Raw genomic sequence first — 11,767 nt, forward strand, 5'->3', positions numbered from 1 at the left:
TTGCTGGCCAGTAACTGGGCGCCAAACCCAGGCCAGATTTTGATCCTGGATTTGAATCTCAAGGGAAGGAACAGCCATTGTTAGGAGGTAAACAAAGCCAGAGGCCCTCCTGAGGAAAGTGACACTTCAGAGCTGTAAACTCACTGTTTGAAAGTCACCTAGGCAGCAGCAATTAAGATTAAACAAAGAAATATGTTAACATATAATTAGTTAAGCCCTGGGGCGCCTGGGTGGCTCAGTCTGTTGCGCATCTGACTTTGGCTCAGGTCATTGTCTTGGGGTTCCCAGTTTGAGCCCAGCCCCTGCTTGCGCTCTCTCTCAAAAATAAACAGACCTTAAAAAAAACAACTCGCGGGGCGCCTGGGTGGCTTAGTTGGTTAAATGTCCGACTTTCGCTTAGATCATGATCTCGCGGTTCGTGGGTTCGAGCCCCGCGTCGGGCTCTGTGCTGACTGCCAGCTCGGAGCCTGGAGCCTGTTTCAGTCTGTGACTCCCTCTCTGACCCTCCCCTGCTCACGCTGTCTCTCTCTCTCTCTCCTAGAAATAAATAAAACATTTAAAAAAAATAAAAAATAAAAACTCGCAACGTTTCTCTCAAACAATAAATAAATAAAATCCTAGCTCTTCCGTTTTCTAGCGGTGTGAATTTTAGCAAAGGGACACCCTCTCTGGGACTTAGTTTCCCCATATATAAAATGAGGATGAGAATAGTACCTTGCTCATTAGTTTGCTGGAAGGATTAAGTAGGATCCTTGCGCCTGGCACACTGGGACCGGGCCAGGTTTGGGAGGCTCTGGGGCCCCAGGGGTCGCCACACCCCCAGCCAGGGAGATTTGACAGGTGGTCACTTCACACTTCCCGGGTGCCTAGGAGGATTTTTTTTTTTTAATTTCCAGAAGGATCTTTAGGCCTGCTCTGGAACTAGAGGAGGAAAATTTTTTTTAATGTTTTATTTACTTCTGAGAGAGAGAGAGAGAGAGAGAGAGAGAGACAGCCTGAGCGGGGGAGGGGCAGAGAGAGAGGGAGACNCTTCCAGAAGGATCTTTAGGCCTGCTCTGGAACCAGAGGAGGAATTATTTTTTTTAATGTTTTATTTACTTGAGAGAGAGAGAGAGAGAGAGAGACAGCCTGAGCGGGGGAGGGGCAGAGAGAGAGGGAGACACAGAATCCGAAGCAGGCTCCAGGCTCTGAGCTGTCAGCACAGAGCCCGACGCGGGGCTCGAACCCACGAACCGTGAGATCTGTGACCTGAGCCGAAGTCGGATGCTTAACCAACTGAGCCCCCCAGGCGCTCCAGGAAGAGGAATCAATCAATGCTGCAAAATTCCCTACTGTGGTTAGGCCCTGGGGTGGTCTGGGAGACCCAGCAGAGTTACGAAGACAAGGCTGCCTTCTTGCCAATCATGTTCCCTGGGGTAGGGGTGGGCGATGAGTAAACACAACATGGGGTGAAATCGATATTACAAATTATATAATTTCTATTGTATCTATATATATGTGTATATATGTACATATATATGCAGAATATTAAAAAAATTATTAAACCCTACCCCCAACTTGGGGCTCGAACTCACAACTCTGAGATCAAGGGTAGCATGCTCTACTGACTGAGCCAGGCAGGTGTCCCTATATATAACATTTTTGTGGGGCGCCTGGTGGCTCAGTTGGTTAAGCATCCAAGTTCAGCTCAGGTCGTGATCTCTTGATCTGTGAGTTCGAGCCCTGTGTCAGGCTCTAAGCTGAGCTGTCAGCACAGAGCCTGGAGCCTGCTTCCGAGTCTGTGTCTCCCTCTCTCTCTGCCCCTCCCTCACTCATGCACTGTCTTTCTCTCTCTCTGGAATAAATAAACATTAAAAAAAGTTTAAAAAATACATTAAAAAACATTTTTGTATAAATATATTAATATAAAATACTTTTATAAATATATGCTATATATTTATTTACTGCAACATATGTTTGTATAGTAGAAAGTATATATTTATATATTATATATTATTAAGCATATTTACACATTTGTATATTATGAAGTATATGTNTTTATGTATATTCTGATACTTATGTATCAGAAAGAATACTATACTTATACATTTAAATGTGCATTTTATTTATTATAAAATATCAAAACTTGTATGTGTGGAAAAAAAGATAAGTTTTATGGAACAAAACGAAGCAGGGAAGGGTGTATAATTTTATTTTAAATGTTAATTTATTTTGATGTTTGTTTATTTTTGAGAGAGAGAGACACCCACACACAGAGTGTGAGCAGGGGAGGGGCAGAGAGAGAGGGAGACACAGAATCCGAAGCAGGCTCCAGGCTCCCAGCTGTCAGCACAGACCCGGACACGGGGCTCGAACCCACGAACTGCGAGATCATGACCTGAGCCGAAGTCGGACGCTTAACCGACTGAGCCACCCAGGCGCCCCTTAATTTATTTATTTTGAGAGAGCGAGCGAGCGGAGGGGGACAGAGATAGAAAGAGAGAGAGAATCTCAAGCAGGCTCTGCACTGTCAGCACGGAGCCCCAAGCGGGACTCGATCCCACGACTCTGAGACCATGACCTGAGCCGAAATCAAGAGTCAGTTGCTTAACGGACTGAGCCACCCAGGCTCTCCGGAAGTATAATTTTAAATATTGTGGCCCGGAAAAGCCTGGCTGAGAAGGTGGCACTTAAAAAACCTTTTTATTATGAAAATGTGAAATGTACAGAAAAATAGAATCACAAATTTGCACTCTGTACCCACTCCTGGTGTTTAGCAATTTGCCACATTTTGCTCCATTTGCCTCTTTTGTTTAATATTTCTGTATTTGCTGGGGCGCCTGGGTGGCTCAGTCGGTTAAGCGTCCGACTTNTCGAGACGTCTGTCCCACTCTGCCTTCAGTCTGTGTCTTCCAACACTGAGGACACGTTTGCCTGCTATAAATCACTCTGCCAGGGCACAATGAATCCCTAATATCCTTCAATTCCCGGTAGAAAGGTAATTGGAGCAGCCGCCTGAAGCAGGTGAGGGAGGAGCCTGGTGGGTTTCTGGGGGAAGCGCATTCCTAGCAGAGAGAACAGCCCGCACAATGGCCCTGAGGCTAGCGGATCCCTCAAGTGTTCCAGGAACTAACTGTAAGGCAAGCGTGGCCAGAACGGAGCGAGCNGCCAGAGACTTCAAAGTCTTGTGGTCACTTGGGCTTTTCTAAGAATGAGCCCGGAGCCAAGGAAGAGTTCCAGGCAGAAAAGGAACCCAGCCGCCCGTAAGCGGGAACAGGCGCCCTCTGGCGGCCACGTGGGGAACGGATCGAGGGAGGGGAAGATGGACGCGGGGACCTTTCAGAGCCAAGGGGGCTGAGCAGTNTGACCGTGGGGTCAGCAAAGAGTGATCGGATTCTGGTGCATTTGGAAGGTCAGACCAACGGGTCAGACGGGATGTAAGAGGTCACCAGGTGTGAGAGGAGAACGAGAAATAAAACTTACTATTTAACGCCGTTTTCTGAGATTTTTTTTTCATGCTGTTTTGCGTGGTTATAGTTTGCTCATTGAATGTACCTCAAGTTACTGCCCCTTCCACTGGTAATCTGTTTCCTTGTTTTTCCAGCTTCTAGAGGCACCAGCATTCCTTGGCTGATGGCCGCTTTCTCCAGCTTCGAAGCCAGCAGCACAGCTTTTTCAAAAAATGCAAAAATGTTGGGGCGCCTGGGTGACTCAGTCGGTTAAGCGTTTGACTTCGGCTCAGGTCATGATCTCACGGTTTGTGGGTTTGAGCCCCGCGTCAGGCTCTGTGCTGACAGCTCGGAGCCTGGGGTCTGCTTCAGATTCTGTGTCTCCCTCTCTCTCTGCCCCTCCCCTGCTCATGCTGCCTCTCTCTCTCTTTCTCTCAGAAATAAATAAAACATTAAATTTTTTTATTTTAATGTTTATTTATTTGAGAGAGAGAGAAAGATGGCTTCTCGGCCTTTTGGCTGAGATCAAGTGTATTTGAGAGAGAAAGCTCGAGTGGGGGAGGGGCAGAGAGTGAGGGAGAGAGAATCCCAAGCAGGTTCCAAGTTTTCAGTGCAGAACCAGACTCAGGGCTCGATCTCACAAATCATTAAATCATGACCTGAGTGGAGATCAAGAGTCTGTATATATAGTATAGTACAGTAAATAAGTATATACATACTACATATAGTATGTATAGTAAATATATATAGTATATAATATGTACCTATGGTAGAGTATATATATATATATGTATATATGTATATATATGTATATATACCCAAACCCCAAAAGAAGAAATGAGCCCCTTTGGGGTCCACATCTTGGCTTCCCATTCTCTACTAAAAGGATTGAGAGTTCCTTGGAGTACTGGCTGATTCTAAAACAGGGGTTAGGGGCACCTGGCTGGTTCTGTCAGTGGAACATGTGACTCCTGATCTCGGGGCCATGAGTTTGAGCCCCATGTGGGGTGTAGAGATGACTTAAAAAAAATAAAATCGTAAAAACATAAGTAATTGGGCGGCGCCTGAGTGGCTCAGTCCGTTAAGCGTCTTAGGTCATGATTTTGAGGTTCGTGAGTTTGAGCCCTGCATTGGCTCTGTGCTCAGAGCCTGGAACTTGCTTCGGATTCTTGTCTCCCTCTGTCTCTGCCTCTCCCCTACTCGCACTCTGCTTCTCAAAAATAAAGAAACGTTAAAAAAAAAAAAAAAAGAAAGATGGGGCGCCTGGGTGGCTTAGTCGGTNAAAGAATTTAAAAAAAAAAAGAAAGAAATGATCACAACACTGTAGTAGAATACAAAATAATAAAGAAAATATAAAGAAAAAGAAATTAACCTGCGCTTCCCTTTGAAAACCTCCGTGGCTGGTGTGAGGGAGCCGTGGGAGAGGAAGGTTATTGCGTAGGGCAACTTCTGCTATCACTCAGGGAATCACTGCTATCTACTGGCTCAATGGACTCTTCTGCCTGGGAGCACTTGTATACCTTTCGCACAGATGCTGACTACAGTCCAGTATTAATAAACACTTGTCACATCCTATTTACTGTGACGGCAATCAGGCAGCAGAGGAAAGGGTCTCCATCTGCAGGCAGCCTGACCTAGAATGAAGCAAAACCTTCCTAAGCTCACGCTTGTCTGGAAAAGCAAAGGACTGTCCACAGGTGCTTGGAAGTGACCAAAAATACACCGGTGACCTTTGTGGCCACCTCCCAGTGTTCTGAAAAATCACTGATTTCTGCCCAACACCGCGGCCTGAGACCGAGCGTCTGAGCATGGGAGACAATCACCCACAATCCCACACAGAGAGAGAGAGAGAGAGAAGAACCATGAGCTCAGTTGTGATCATGTGACATTCGGCTTCACGTACTACTCGTATTGCAATCAGAGTGGTGGGTTCAAGCCCATACTGGGTATAGAGCTTACTTAAATAAATAAATAGTCTTTCAAAAAAATAAATCTTGGGGCTGCCGGCTGGCTCAGTTGGTAGAGCACAGGACTCTGTTTTTGTTTTTTTTTAATGTTTATTTTTATTATTGAGACAGAGAGAAACACAGCATGAGTGGGGGAGGGGCAGAAAGACAAAGACACACAGAATCCAAAGCAGGCTCCAGGCTCTGAGCTGTCAGCACAGAGCCCAACATGGGGCTTGAACCCACGAACTGTGAGATCATGACCTGAGCCGAAGTCGACCGCTCAACCAACTGAGCCACCCAGGCGCCCCAATAGAGCACAGGACTCTTAATCTCAGAGTCGTGAGTTCAAGCCCCATGTTGGGTGTCGAGCTTACTTGAAAATAAATAAATAACATAATTAATTAAAAACTTTAAAAAAGTCTCTTTGATTTCTGTAAGCAAATTCTCTTAAGTCCTCTATTTTTTTTTTTTTAATATTTTTATTTCTAGGAGAGAGAGAGAGACAGCGTGAGCAGGGGAGGGTCAGAGAGAGAGGGAGACACAGACTCTGAAACAGGCTCCAGGCTCTGAGCTGGCAGTCAGCACAGAGCCCGACGCGGGGCTCGAACCCACGAACCGCGAGATCATGACCCAAGCGAAAGTCGGACGCTTAACCGACTAAGCCACCCAGGCGCCCCAAGTCCTCTATTTTTTTGATAAAGTATCTCCATTCGTCTCTAGTAAACCCTTTAGGGAGGGCTCACAGGAGCGCTACTCCTAACATTCTGGCTTGCTCAAAACTCTTGTCCGGTGTCATTCTATTGTTTGGGGGGATATGAAATTTTAGGACCACGCTTTATTTCCTTGTGGTCACGACAAGCATCGCTCCACCGCTTTCTGGGAATCACCCTTCCTGTGTAAAAGTCTGAGCCGCTCTTATTTTAGTTTCTTCTCTTGAAAAACCTAAACATTTTGCTTGGCTGCTGAGGGAATATTTTCTCTCCCTTTAAAATCTATTGACGTTAGTGTGCTTGGCTGGCTCTGCCGATACAGCGTTCGACTCTTGATCCCAGGGTTGGGTGTGGAGATTATTTAAAAATAAAATCTTTAAAGTCCATTGACTTTTCTAGGGAACAACTTGATATTAATTGTTCTGTATCCACCATGGGGTTCTGTATCAATCTCCCAGAGATATAATGATTTATGAGAAATATATATCTTGACATTCAGATAACCAAAATATATATTTCTCAGATATAGTTAGTCTTCATCCAGTTCCTAAAAATGCCTCAGAGCCCTACAGGTGAAATGGTTGTCTTGTGTTTTTTTGTTTGTTTGTTTTGTTTTGTTTTTTGTCATGATCTCATGGTTTGTGACTTTGAGCCCTGCACTGGGCTCTGTGCTGACAGCTCAGAGCCTGGATCCTGCTTCGGATTCTGTGTCTCCCTCTCTCTCTGTCCCTCCCCTGCTCATGTGCTCTCTCTCTCTCTCTCTCTCAAAAATAAATAAACATTTTAAAAAAATTATTTTAAGTCTTCTCTTTGTCTTTGGTGTTCTTCAAGTTCACTAGATAATGTCTAGGGGTGCATCGCCTCTTACCCCATGTGACACATGTGCTTCCTACATCCCCAAATCCATGTCTTTCATCAGTTCTGGAAGTGCTCAGCTATTTTCTTCTTCAACCTCATCTCTCCTCTCAGCTCTATATATTCTTCTAGAAGTTTCTTGGAACTTTGTATTCTACCTTCCATGTCTCTTCTTTTTTTTATTTTTTATTTTATTTTATTTTATTTTTTAATTTTATTTATTTCTAGGAGACAGAGAGAGACAGCACGAGCAGGGGAGGGTCAGAGAGAGAGGGAGTGACAGANAGTAACATACTGAGGCCTACGTGGGGCTCGATCTCACAAACTGTGAATGGAAATCATGACCTGAGTGGATATCAAGAGTCTGGCACTTAACCCACTGAGCCACCCAGGTGCCCCTGGATGTGTTCATCTTATAGTTGCCAGTATTACAGACCTTAAGCTTTTTCAGAAAAGTACTTTGTGATTTGGGCACATCTGGGTGGCTCAGTCGGTTAAACATCCGACTTCAGCTCAGGTCATGATCTCATGGTTTGTGAGATCAGCCCTGCATTGGGCTCTGGGCTGGCAGCGTGGCACCTGCTTGGGATTCTCTCTCTCTCTCTCTCTCTCTCTGCCCCTCCTCACGCTCTCTCTCTCTCACACTCCCAAAATAAATTAAATAAATATTAAGGAAGGAAGGAAGGAAGGAAGGAAGGAAGGAGGGAAGATACGCTGTGATTTCAAAATTGATCAAAGGGAATTTGTTTGTTTATTTATCTATTTATTTAGAGTGAGAGCAGGGGAGGGACGGAGAGAGAGAGAGGGAGAGGATCCCAAACAGGCTCCAGGCTGTCTGCTCAACCTCAAACTCAAGAGCCCTGAGATTATAACCTGAGCCAAGATCTAGAGTCAGACGCCAAGCCCAAACCGACTGAGCCCCCCGGGCGCCCCTCAAATACAGAGAATGTATTAAAGGGAATTGGTTATGTGAGTGCGGGGGAGGCCGGAAGAGGAAAACCTGGTGTCCAGCACGGTAGAGGCAGCAGCTTGGGCTCCTGTAGGAAGTTGAAGGAGTGGCCCCCGCAGGGTAGCAGTCAGACTTGTGCCCAGGCGGCTGGTTCTCTGCATCCCAGGAAGTGCTCCCTGTGGAGGCGGCGCCACGTCTGAGGGGGGCTGGAAGTCTTCCCGCCAAAGCTGCGCAGCTGGCTGGTGCTGGAAACGTCACAAGTGGCTGGAGGTTGGAGCCAAGGCTGCCTGCGGCTGCGGGCCAGATGCAGCCTGGAGCTGGAGAGGCTGGCAAAGGAGTCCCTTGGCAACCTCTCCCGCCTCCCGCCAGGGTTCACAGCATTGGAGGGTGAGCTTTACGCCAACTAGACACCCACTCCTGGCTTCCCAGGACCTCGCGGAGGGCAGAGTGCGTGAGCGAGAAGAAATCCTCCATACGCTTGACAGAGAAGGTTCCAGAACAGCAGCTAAGGCATCTCTCCTCCCAGCCTAGGATGATAGGATGACTCTCAGGACGCGTTGTTCGGGCTGTGGTGCGTGAAGAGGCCACTCTGAGTGAACAGCTGTGGGAGACAAGTTAAGATCATCCAAATCGATTTCCTAATCTGTGTGACAGTGACAGAGTTTAACTGTCGTGGAATTGGGGCTTGGTGGGAATTAACTTGGAAGGTAGCAGGGCTCGTGTCCTAGGACTGAATCTTCAAACCTCAAAGTGTCAGCTTATGGATCGATGAAGCCTGTCTGTCGTCGTCGTCGTCGTCTTCTTCTTCTCCTTCTCCTTCTCCCCCTCCTCCTCCTCCTCCTCCTCCTCCTTCTTCAAGGTTTATTCATCTATTTTGAAAGAGAGAGAGAGAGAGAGAGAGAGCACAAGCATGGGAGGGGCAGAGAGAAGAGACCGAATCCCAAGCAAGCTCCACACCATTAGTGCTGAGCCTGATATGGGATTCAAACTCACAAACTATGAGATCATGACCCGAGACAAGATCATGAGTCGGATGCTTACCTGACTGAGCCACCCAGCAGCCCCAAGCCTACCTACAGGGAAGAAAAATCACAAGGAAGAGGAAGTATCAGGATGTTTAAATCAAAATCAAAATCTTGATCAGAATAGAGGTACGGATGCAACACATTGGTATCCATGACACTGACACTTTAAAAATATTTTTCATTAAAAAAAATTTTTTTTAATGTTTTATTTATTTTTGAGAGAGAGAGGGAGACAGTGTGAGCAGGGGAGGGTCAGAGAGAGACGAAGATACAGAATCAGAAGCAGGCTTCAGGCTCCGAGCTAGCTGTAAGCACAGAGCCCGACGCGGGGCCCGAACCCACGAACCGCGATCTCATGACCTGAGTTGAAGTCAGACACTCAACTGACTGAGCCACCCAGGCGCCCCTAAAAGTATTTTTTTCAATGTTTATTTTCGAGAGACACAGGACAGAGAGTGAGAGGGGGAGGGGCAGAAAGAGAAGGAGACACAGAATCCGAAGCAGGCTCCAGGCTCTGAGCTGTCAGCACAGAGCCCGACGCGGGGCCTGAACTCACGAACCTTGAGATCATGACCTGAGCCGAAGTNGAGAGAGAGAGAGAGAGAGAGAGCACAAGCATGGGAGGGGCAGAGAGAAGAGACCGAATCCCAAGCAAGCTCCACACCATTAGTGCTGAGCCTGATATGGGATTCAAACTCACAAACTATGAGATCATGACCCGAGACAAGATCATGAGTCGGATGCTTACCTGACTGAGCCACCCAGCAGCCCCAAGCCTACCTACAGGGAAGAAAAATCACAAGGAAGAGGAAGTATCAGGATGTTTAAATCAAAATCAAAATCTTGATCAGAATAGAGGTACGGATGCAACACATTGGTATCCATGACACTGACACTTTAAAAATATTTTTCATTAAAAAAAATTTTTTTTAATGTTTTATTTATTTTTGAGAGAGAGAGGGAGACAGTGTGAGCAGGGGAGGGTCAGAGAGAGACGAAGATACAGAATCAGAAGCAGGCTTCAGGCTCCGAGCTAGCTGTAAGCACAGAGCCCGACGCGGGGCCCGAACCCACGAACCGCGATCTCATGACCTGAGTTGAAGTCAGACACTCAACTGACTGAGCCACCCAGGCGCCCCTAAAAGTATTTTTTTCAATGTTTATTTTCGAGAGACACAGGACAGAGAGTGAGAGGGGGAGGGGCAGAAAGAGAAGGAGACACAGAATCCGAAGCAGGCTCCAGGCTCTGAGCTGTCAGCACAGAGCCCGACGCGGGGCCTGAACTCACGAACCTTGAGATCATGACCTGAGCCGAAGTGGGAGGCTTAACCGACTGAGCCCCCCAGGCGCCTCCATGACACTGACACTTTTGTGTAAAGAAACGAGTTGATTTGCTCATCACTGTACTCTGATCTGTCTGTCGTTGAGATATTTAAGGCATTTGGAAGAATCCAGTATATTTGACTTTCAAAACATATGATCAAGATTGCACTAATGTTTGTCTTCTCTTCAAGGGACTCAACTCATTTAGGGGAAAATCTGAGATACCAGACTTGTGGAAGTCCATTGATTCCATGTGTTTGAATGTTTGGGGAAATCTAAAATTGTGAAACGCACAGCTTGCTATTTTTAGCTGTGGACGTAATCACTGATTGTTTAGAGGGAAGGGGATTGCTTAAAAATCCATTAATGATTACCAAAAAAAATCCAAATGGTGGTGAATATCTGTGTTCATCCGTGAAAGCTCTCCTGACATTAAAAAATCTCAGCACGGCCTTTTCAACAAATGATTCTGGGATCACTGGATATCCCCATGCCAAAGAGTGAAGTTGGACGCCACATGCGAAAATTAACTCACATTAAATCAGGGACCTAAACATAACCACCCAAACTATAAAGCTCATGGGAAGAAACACAGAGCAAGGAAAGCTTCATGACATTGGGTTTGGCAATGATTTCTCAGATATTACAGTAAAAACAGACAAGAGTTGAAATAGAAAGGGGGCGCCTGGCTGGTTCCATCGGAAGAGCATGTGACTCTTGATCTCAGGGTCGTGAGTTTGAGCCCCACCTTGGGTATAGAGATCACTTAAAGAAAGAAACAACCAAACTTAAAAATAAAATCTAAAAAAAAAAAAGTCACTGCAGGGTGGAGTGGAGTGAGGCTGTCTAGTCCTATTCAATGAACTTGGTGGGCCATGTGCCTAGATCACTCCCGTATTTCGTGACTTTGGTTTAGGCGCTCACTCAAGACTTCCTCTGTGCCATCGGAGTTGAGTGACACCTCTCAAGAGAAGCATTGCCTTTGCTTTGGCTGGAGACCCAGGGACATTCCTAGCCCTGGGGATGTCCACATGAGATTGGTAGGGGTGGTCTATAATTTCCGATGGAGTATCATATACTTCCACTCAGAGCCCAAGCAGAAATAAGAAAATCTCCTTGAAGCTTTCTTTCTTCTTTGGTTTTTAAGTTTATTTATTTGTTTTGAGAGAGAGAGAGAATTCCAAGCAGGCTCCATCCATGCTGTCAGCACAGAGCCCGACGCGGGGCTCGATCCCACGAACCATGAGATCATGACCTGAGTCCAAGTCAGATGCTTAACCCACTGAGCCACCCAGGCGCCCCTCTCCTTAGAAGCTCGTCCACACATTTAGAAGGATGTTTGGAAAGACGCCAGATGAAAACAGGGGCCACAGCATGGATTTTTTTGCTCACAGGCGTAGCTTTTACCTGATATGATTTTGAGCTTAATGGAGAAGTTTCAAGACTTGTGCACAGAACTCCATGTATCTATTACCAGGCTCTTCAAGTCTTTCTCTTCCCAACCCCCCCCCCCCCCCCACCCCGCCCC

The sequence above is a fragment of the Crocuta crocuta genome, unplaced genomic scaffold (genome assembly GCF_008692635.1).
Source record: "Crocuta crocuta isolate KB4526 unplaced genomic scaffold, BGI_CrCroc_1.0 scaffold334, whole genome shotgun sequence".
Classification (NCBI taxonomy): Eukaryota; Metazoa; Chordata; class Mammalia; order Carnivora; family Hyaenidae; genus Crocuta; species Crocuta crocuta.